We start from the raw sequence: 9,663 nt of genomic DNA on the forward strand, positions 1-9,663 counted from the left end.
ATAATTTACTGCCTCGGGAGCAGAAGTGTGAGATTTGAATCCATTGCATGGTGTTTTCTGAGCGCGGGGTTTGTTCACAGTAAACAGCCACATGGCAAAGCTGATAAGATGCATTTTTGGCAAGATCTGTTTTTCCTCTCGCTCATATCTCGCAGACGCAAAGTAAAACGCCGTGACCTAAATCGACATTTCCGGACTCCCTGACCAAGCGGAGCAGTCTTTGAATCGCTCCCTTTGATTTCCTCCGCGGGGCAGTCGTCTGAAGGGGCGAAGGTGCTGGAGAACGTTCACTCGTCAGACAGTCGCGGCGGCCTCGAATCTCCTCGACGCTCCGAACGGCAGCAGGACTACCGGGGCCGCATTAAACACTCCCGACCTCCTTATCTGCGGCCAGATATCGGATCTGCCGCTGCATCCCCAGCAGGTCGCAAAGTCCAACTTTCGGTGGAAAAGGGCCACGGAAAAGAGTTCTGCTGGGAAACTGGGTTGGATGTGGAGCGAGATTTCCAAGAAGCCATTTGCTGCTATCATGCAAGTATCTCTGCAAAAGTTCTGCAGCACGGCAGCAAAGTCGTTAGCAGTATTAACTATACACCCGGTTTGAGTTCAGGGGTTTTTTAAAGGTTCCTCAAGCTGAGAAACAAATTCTTGTGGTACGTTTGTGTCCAGATTTGCGATCGTCTGTGTTTTCCTAAGATCAAGTGGAACCCTGTGCAGACTGAACTCTGGGTTCATGGAGATTAGATGTTTGAGAAAAGTGAGATAGACCATGGTGGATGGATGCACTAACTCTCTCGGCTCCCTTTGCTCAAACCAACTTTTAAATGCTGCTCTGCTCAAATATGGCACAAAAGTAGGATTAAAAATGCAAAAAAAAAAAAAGAAGATATCTTGAAGCATATGTAATAAAAAGCACAAGTAAATAGTCTTGCTTCACCTTTCAGTGTTGAAAGTCGATCGTAACTTCTTCAAAATCTGACAAAAGAGACTTAGTAACGCTCAAGTTGGGTTCATCGCCCGTGTCTCTGTCTTATTAAGAGTTCCTTTAAAATCACAGCATCATTTACAAAACTCTGTCAAAACTGTGTGAAATATTTTTATTTCCAGTCCAGCAACAGCGTGAGATGATTAAAGCAGCAGATGTTGATTAAAGGTGCAGAAGTTGATCAATTTACATCAATAATGGTTAAATAGTGAGATGTCTTGTTTAACTTTTAGTCTAATTAAGGCGTGTATTGATAAAGTTAAAGATGAGTTTTTACTTTTGTACATCTTAGAAACTATACTTACTTATTTTTCAGTTAAGGCACAATTTTTTTAGATGAAAATCAATAAAACTTTTTAAAAAAAAATCTGAAATAAATGAAACAAAACAGTGATGATTTCATCTCAAAGAGGATTTCAGGAAGTGTTGACAAAGTCTGCATGATGTCAAGTTAAAATCATGGCACCAGCAGCACCCGTCAGAGGCATAACATACAAACTACAACATTTTCATCACTTCTGCCATCAATGTGTTTTCAAAGGTTTTCTGGAACAAAAGTGCAAAACCGATGGTGTGTAAAGAGGGCGTTAGTCAGGGTCCAATGTAAACCCTTCTGATCTATGTATCAGTGGTCTATTGTTGTTTTTCTGCCAACATTATTGGAAAAAGAAATCGCGAATGACGCTGCTTGAGAAGCCGGAGGAGGCCGCGCTGCCACAGAAATGAGGCTCCGGCTTCGTGCTGATCGCCATTGTTGCTAAAGCTGTTAAGCATACGATCATTTTATTAGCTAACATTGTTTCTTCCTCTGCTTGAAGCGCTTGTCAACGGAGAAGGTGAGAGGACGAGTCCACACTCAACAGCCCTTATATCCTTCTTTTTGTTTCCCACTCGCTCATTCCATAGTATGCGTGTGAATAAATCCAAATGAGGGGCTGCTCCGGCGCAGGGAGACGGAGGCGTGCAGCCTGTGATGGGCTACAGTTTATTTACTCACTCAGCCTCTGATATAAGAGAGTGTAATTCAAACAGGAGCCCGTCCACAGAGCCCCCCCTGCTCGACGCTGCCTTCAGGGAACAGTGTGCTATGGAAGGGAACACTGCCTGCAGCTAAACAATGATTTGATGCTGAAGGACCGCGGAGTCTGAGGGAATACAGATAATTCTTCATTTTCTTGTGAAGGTGATAAAATCCCTTTTTCGGTGTCAGGTTTGTATCATTTCCTGCATGTCAATAAAAAGATGCTCAGAGGAGTGTGTGAGATGCGACTGAAGCCAGTTTCAGGAAATGTTTGCAGGATTTAAATCACGTTAATCATGAATTCGAGTCAGAGTTCAGCCCAGTGCAAATCTCATATGTTCATACGCCCTTGACCAAGACTCTGAACCGCAAATGGTTAACAATGGAGGTCGAGCATCTGCATAACAGCAGCCATCGCTGGTGTGTGTGTGTGTGTGTGTGTGTGTGTGTGTGTGTGTGTGTGTGTGTGTGTGTGTGTGTGTGTGTGTGTGTGTGTGTGTAGTGGAAAGAGGTTTGATGCTGCTGAAGCCCTCAAGAAGTGATGATGAGTTACCACAGCAGAATATTTAATATAGTTACAATCATCTGCTTTTTATCTGTCATCTGAAGACTGTACAAGGCCGGAATCTGATTTGATACATATCACTGTACTGGATATATTATAATATTATCACCATGGCAACATATTGATCTTTTTTTATATATCTAATTCCAAGAAAACTCATAAGATTGTGAAAAATGTGATGAGAACAGTCAGATTCAATTTTTTTTTCTATCTTTCACAAACATTCAAATAAAGCAACTCAAGCAAACAAGCCGACTTTTTCAAAAATAAATCAAAGGTTGTTCACACCTTTGGCCACTAGTCGGCAGTGCAGTGTTTGATACTCCAACATTTCTTCCAGAGAGGAAGTCACTGATGCAGGGTGTTGAAGAAACAAGTGACCATCTTTGGAGATACATTCAGATATGATGATAATCAATACTGTGGCTTAACTGGTGTGAAAACAAAACACAAAAACTATGCTTTTAAACTGTAAACGGCCTTAAAACATTAATTTTTTTTTCCCAACACATTAACGTTGATAAAAGCTCATAAAATAAGTTGCATCACCTCATCAGGACATCTTAGCTTACTTTCTACAAAGTGAATTCTTGAGGAGGCTTTGTTTTTTTTTTGTAGTCAGGTATTCGGCACACCGAGCGTGACGCCCGTGAAATCTTGGCCCTGACTTCTGGCCCCTGTAACTTATTAACAGTGCTGTTTTCTTTGTAGCGTGCAGCATGTAAACAGATTAACAATGCTTTGATGAACACATGCTGGTGCGCTCTTTTAACCTGAAACGCATAAAAAGTAAGTCACGCATCTTGCTCAAAGAGCGGGGAGCTTCTTTACTCGCCTCGCACACACCGCGCTGCTCTGCTAATCAAAGACCTTGAGTCGGGTCCAGGATATTATCTTCAACCAATTGCATAAAGGCAGGAAAAAGAAGGTAATGGGGTTAGCAGTATAAATCAGTGCACAAGAAACTCTATTATTGGTAAAGTAATGGGGACCGACGTTGTTTGTAAGCTTCAGCTGTTTGCTTAATTGCAGATCTACGAGCAACATTGGCTCTCATTTACATATGTAAATTCCGAGCAGGCCAGCAGAGCTGTTCTTGGCAATCGCTTGTGTTTGCCTGCAGGAGGGGGGAAAAAAATAAAAGGTGGGGTGGGGGGGGGGGGGGGGGGGGGGGGTGGGGGGGGGGTGGGGGGGGGGGGGCTGTGTGGCAAGAGAAAGAGGGAGTGGAGATAAACAAACACGTGGAAACTGAAATAGGAAAAGGGAGATGGGAAGGGATCATTTTAAAAAGTCATGATTTGAAACCGAGGCAGCGCGACGGCCTGTAGCGGAGGTGGCGGAGGGAAGATGAAGGCGAGCAGCGGCGGGAGGAGGAGGAGGAGCAGCAGCAGCCAGTCAGACGGGTAAATAAAGGGAGGCGTTGCTCCTTCCTGTAGGTTAAGCCTGAGAGCACCCCTACAGATTGTCTGACAGTTTGCGGAGCGTCCTCGGGGCGACTTCCCCGCTAAGTTCAAGGACTCTCGGGCTCACGGTGATGTGCTCAGATGTGCACAGATGCCGCGGCGTCTCAGACTGTGATCTGCTAGCATTAGCGGCACGGTGTGTTACTAATTCATGTCGACAGCCGGGGACAGTAGGAGCAGGTCCCGAGTGCTTCAGCTGCTTCCAGACAGCGCGCCGTCGGCTAATATCACCCGGGCAGAGAGTCCGTGCGTGCATGTGTGTGTGTGTGTGTGTGTGACTGCACTGTATGCGTCTGCTTGCCGATCTGTTCCCACATAGTCTACATCTACTTTGGACTATGCATATCTGTTTTTCAATTGCATTTTTGTTCAAAGAGTTAAAACAGCTACCTGGGAGTAAAAAAAAAAACCCATAAAACTTTATCTAAAGAAACATTGCCAGAGAAATGAGTACGTCTCCGTCCTCCATTATGAGGAGCAATCTCTGTGTCTGATTATATCAATCAGTGCCTGAGATGATATCACATAAAAGTGATTCCACTTATTCCCACTTCATGAATATACATTAACTCCTGCAATCATCCAGGGCCTGGTTAGGCGAGAAAACACTTGCCTTCACGAATTTATGCATTTTTTTTTTTTCTTTTTGCGTCTACTGTACAGCCAGACTGAAATATAATTACGTTGGAAAATTGGTGGTTAGCATTAGCAGTAACCATATACTGCACCTATAGCGCCGGGTAATGAGCGAGGGTGAAAGATGGAGCCGGAGAGGTGATAAAATATTCTTGGATGCTGATAATTTAATTGCTCCGGCGTCTGTTTGAGCAAAGTGAGTGAAAGCCGGCGAGTGTGCGGGGCTGGATTCGCACGCAGGCCACGTGGACGAGCGTCTCCTCGACTTCCCCGGCGAAATAATGATGGTGTGACTCCGAGCAGCCGCACACTCCGGGAATGAAAGGCAGTTAGTGATACAGAATTCATGCGGCTTGGCAGCGCGGCGGCGGCGGCAGCGTGTCTCTGGTCAATCTCCTCACACACACACACTTTTTGCAAACACACACACATGGGCGAGAAGAAAGTGGGGGAAATATCAATAAGATTGGCCGCCGTGTCGGCTCCTATTCCCTCCTGCTCTCTTCCTGTTGACAGACTCCTCCTCCCTCCTTCTGCTGATATTCAGGCTGTCCTCATTCATGGATCCTCCAGAGGAGAAACCACCGTTCTACCTACTGTCGCACATGTCCCGCTTTACTCGGCCAGTGTGTGTGTGTGTGTGTGTGTGTGTGTGTGTGTGTGTGTGTGTGTGTGCACAGGCAGTTCCAATCTTACATATTTCAGTATTTCAGTGTGAGGACGGCTTTAAAGTTAAGGTCAAGTAACAATTCAAGAATTCATATCTGGCTTTCTGTTTTCTTCTTAGTTTTATTCTGTACACTTAAAGATAAATTCCTGTCTTTAAGTCAAGAGGCTGTCGAAGCAGAAGTTTAACTGTGCTCGCCATTTAACTTTAAGAAGAATTATCCAACATCCTTCTAGAGTTTAACCCCAAAGGACGAGCAGGGAGATTATTATATAATAGTTTGAGAGGAGCATTGAAGTTGTAGCTTTAGCTTTACTTAAAGCTGAAGTTCTCCATTACTATTTCACTATGCTCCTGTTTACTGGAGGAGGAGCATCTCATTTATTGAACTAAGCTTTAAGTTAAATAAAGACTAGTTTGTTGAAATGCGAACATCCAGATTATAGAGCATCTTCCTCCCACGAACACCAGCCAGCTTGGTATTAACCAGTAATTGACTGATGGATGATTCAGGACTGACCTGCACAGTGCTGAAACTCTCAGGAACTGTCATCGGTTCCTAACTTTCCTCATTGACATCCAGCAATACCATCAGGAAAGGTGTGAGTTAACACAAAAACAGTCTGTACTGAGAAGATCGCAGCATTCCGCTCTTTGAAAAAAAAACAGTTAACGCCTCTATATTTGCAATATTTTTCACATCTGTCTGGATCTCACAGTATATGTCTCAGAGAGCACGGCGAGGCATTAAAAAAATATTAATTAAACGCAGTCTTGTGCCTCTGAGAATATCATTCAGCCTCTGTCAGTCAGCGCTGAAGACTGCAAATCAGAAAATGTGAAAGAATCAAGCTGGATCGTCCAGATATCTTCAGCCTGGTAAACCCACAGCGCTCAGGTACAACTTTACAAGACTCACGGAAATGGATCACACGTAGTGATCAGCCATAACATTATGACCACCTGTCTCGATCAGCCTTCTTGACATGATGCTGTTTACAAATCACTGCAAGGCAGAGGAGAACCTCCAAAGAGCTGCAGTTCTTTAATGCAGACGAGCATTTGACATTCAATCCACAGATGGTGTAAATACAGTAAAGAGTAAAGACTATTCCTAAATAGAGACCCTGAGAGGCAGTGCTGCAGTGATCTGATAAATGCTGAGGAGTCACACAGTTACTCTTGAAGAGCTTCCAGGAAAAAAATGTCCATTTGTTGGTTAACATTACCAACCAGCAGGTAAGGTGCATGAGATTGATCATATTATTGCTGCAGCTGTCAGTACTCAGAGTATGGTTTGGTATGGTTTCTCCTGTGAATATAAAATACACTCATTTAGCGTTGTGTTGAAGTCTGTCTCACACTCACAGGAAGCTTTAGTGTGAGGTCAGATGGAGTGGAACCTTCCAATGAGAAACCAACTTCAAAACTGGGTGAAAATAAGTCACATCGTTGAAGAATGGCAGCATTTAATCACCTGTATTCGCCTTTTTATATAACTGACCTCATGCGGCCCGTCTGAAATACTGAAACACTTTGGGAATCGCTGGTCTAGACACCAGGTTTTGAAAAAAAAAAAGAGCATGCTGCAAAATGCTTTAAAAATCTCAAGTGCTTCAGTATCAGTTTCAGAATTTCCTCTTTCAACTTGCCAGTTCGGCAGTCGCTCAGGGTGCGACAGTAAAGCACTAAAGCACATTTTCTCCCCGCTGTTTCTGTCCACAACACAGGAAATATCAGGCACAGCTCAATTCCACAGTTTGTCCAAAGCAAGCAGACAAAGAGGATTAAAATTATTTCCAACTGCGCCTTTTATTGGGTCACCGTCGGGCTACGGCGAGCGCGGCGAGGCTTGGACGGACGGACGGCGATGTCTGAACGCCCACAAAAACACATTCCCGCTCCGAATCAATAATCCAATATGTTCAGTCGGAGATAACAGATGATCAGTAGATAGGTAGCGCGCAGTGCCAGGAGGCGCCTCCGTCGCGCCTGGCTCGCACATTTCAAGCGCAGAGAGGGGAGCCCGCCAAAAAAAAAAAAAAAAAAAAAAAAAGCGTCTGGAGGGACTGCCAATCTCCCGCCGTAATGATAATACCGGAGACAAATGAAGGCAATAAACCAGCAACAGGATTAGACCTCTGATAAAAGTGTGAAAGGGGGGAGATTCAGGACATCTGTCTCCTCCTCGACAGAGCAAATATGGCAGCGCGGCGACGGCGAGTGTGAGACTGTTTTTAATGGGTGAGATTCTGCCGGCGCGATGGCGGCCGGCCTGCTATTGAGAGGCGCTTCGACCGGGACCGCCGGCTGAAACTCACCGGCGTTCAAGGCCGAGATAACGAGAGGCTTCTGGTCAGCGACGGAGATAAAGGTACATTAATGGCGTAACTACTTCCTGTCCTATCTGTGCCGCCCATTAAAGGCCCGTCTTGCATTCTCGGCGCCTTATCCAGCTCTAAAACGCGACGCCTTTTCAAGACTTTCGCATAAACGTCTTTTAAATGGATTTCACAGGACGCTAACATGAGCTTGAAAGGTTTTTTTTATATATAGCCCGGGCGAGCGAAGAAGGAGCGTCTGTCACGTCTGAGATGCTCCTGGGTTCTGGAACTTTCCGCTCTCTAATATTCAGTCCTATTTTCACTTCATGTAATTTGCTCCCTGCGTTCGTGGCGTTACCTGCAGGAGGAATCAGACGCTCAGGAGGATCTATAATGGCTCGGTGTGCTCATGGAGGTGTGTTATCACACCTTGAAATACATATTTCCACCTCATTTAACTTCCACTGACTCCACAATGTGGGAGCCGGTCACATATCATTTATTACTGCGGCGAGCGTGATCCGGGGCTTCTTTTTAAATCCAGACATTTTTGAGTCGTTAATTTCCAGCCAGTAAATGCAGTTTAGTGCGCTGTATTACCGCGCTGCACTTTTCTTTGGTAATTTCCATTTCAGGGCCGTAAATCTGGTCAGTAAAGTCTGATTAGTCCGACAATCCCAGCATCGATCCCTTATGCGAGGGCCGCATGCTAATCCCGCCGCCGCCGCTTCGTTCTGCGTGGGTCAAGAAAACATCCTGACTGCGTCTAAATGCATTTCATAAAAATAAATAAATAAATAAATAAATAAATGTGTATCCGCGCTTGGTCAACAAACGGAGGCCAACTGCACATCTATTAGAGGCTAATGGCGGTGAATAGATGGACATTGGGATCCGCGGAGAGCCGAGATTAACCCCAGCAGGGAAGCAGAAACAAACCATACCTGGCGCCGGAGCTAATATGCAAACGAAAACAAATCGGGGGGGGAAGAGCGTCTCAGCCGGCCCTCGACGTGACCGCCACTGCCTCTGGATGATGAGCGCGCATTTGCACTGACGAGCTGCTTATGACACAAGTGACAGAAGTACACGATCCCCCGCCTTCTTATTGAAACGGCTTCTTTTTTGTCAGCTCCCGCTTTAATTTCCACTCTCGCACGGGGAGAAGAAGCACGCCGCTCGGGTCACGTGACGCCATGAAAGCAATATATATAGGACCTCATTTGCATGCTATTTTTGAGGGTGAGCCCGCCGCCAACTGCCGTTCGTTTAAAACTTATTCAAAGATTATAGGAATTTCAGAGCGCGCCTTTAAATTGGCTGCGTCTTCTTTTGAAGGGAGTAACACACAGGGGATGTTATATCCAGGCAGGGAAGTGGGAAAGACCATAAACAAAGGCAACCTTGAGTCGAATGTATTCCGCATGAGAAACAGTGGAATAAAATCAATGCGACCACGCTATCGGTTCAGCAATAATGAGCCACAATTCAGCCGATATTATGCACGGGGAGGAGTGGAGATCCTGCATTGAAGCCATGTTTGGAGTGTTTGCTGTAACCGAGATGATTCAATTCGGTTAATCTTCTGCTTCACTTTGGACCTTTAAGCCCCTGATAAATCCTCGCCGCCGCTCTGTTTACAGCAGAGAGGGAAAACAGGAAGCGGTCGTTCAGCTTCTCCTCTGCACTTCAACGGCTTCACGCCTGCCCATAAACCAGCGGCGGACGTCAATTTAAATTTTTTTTTTTTTTTTTTTTTTGGGGGGGGTAGCAAATCTGTGACGCGAGGCGTCAGAGCGAGCGCCGCCCCGCGTTATGATCGCCACTGGAATTATGGGTCCGCCGGCCGCATTTCGCCCTTTTGCTTTTATTGCTTGTCTGCACTTTAAAAGAACTTTAAATCTCACACCAATCTGATTAAATGTAACAGCGCGGGTGTAATTACGTTATGGGACAGTCAAAAAAAAAGAGAGCGCGCTCTCCACTGGGCTAATGTGGCTGC

The sequence above is a fragment of the Salarias fasciatus genome, chromosome 4 (assembly GCF_902148845.1).
Source record: "Salarias fasciatus chromosome 4, fSalaFa1.1, whole genome shotgun sequence".
In the NCBI taxonomy this organism is placed as follows: Eukaryota; Metazoa; Chordata; class Actinopteri; order Blenniiformes; family Blenniidae; genus Salarias; species Salarias fasciatus.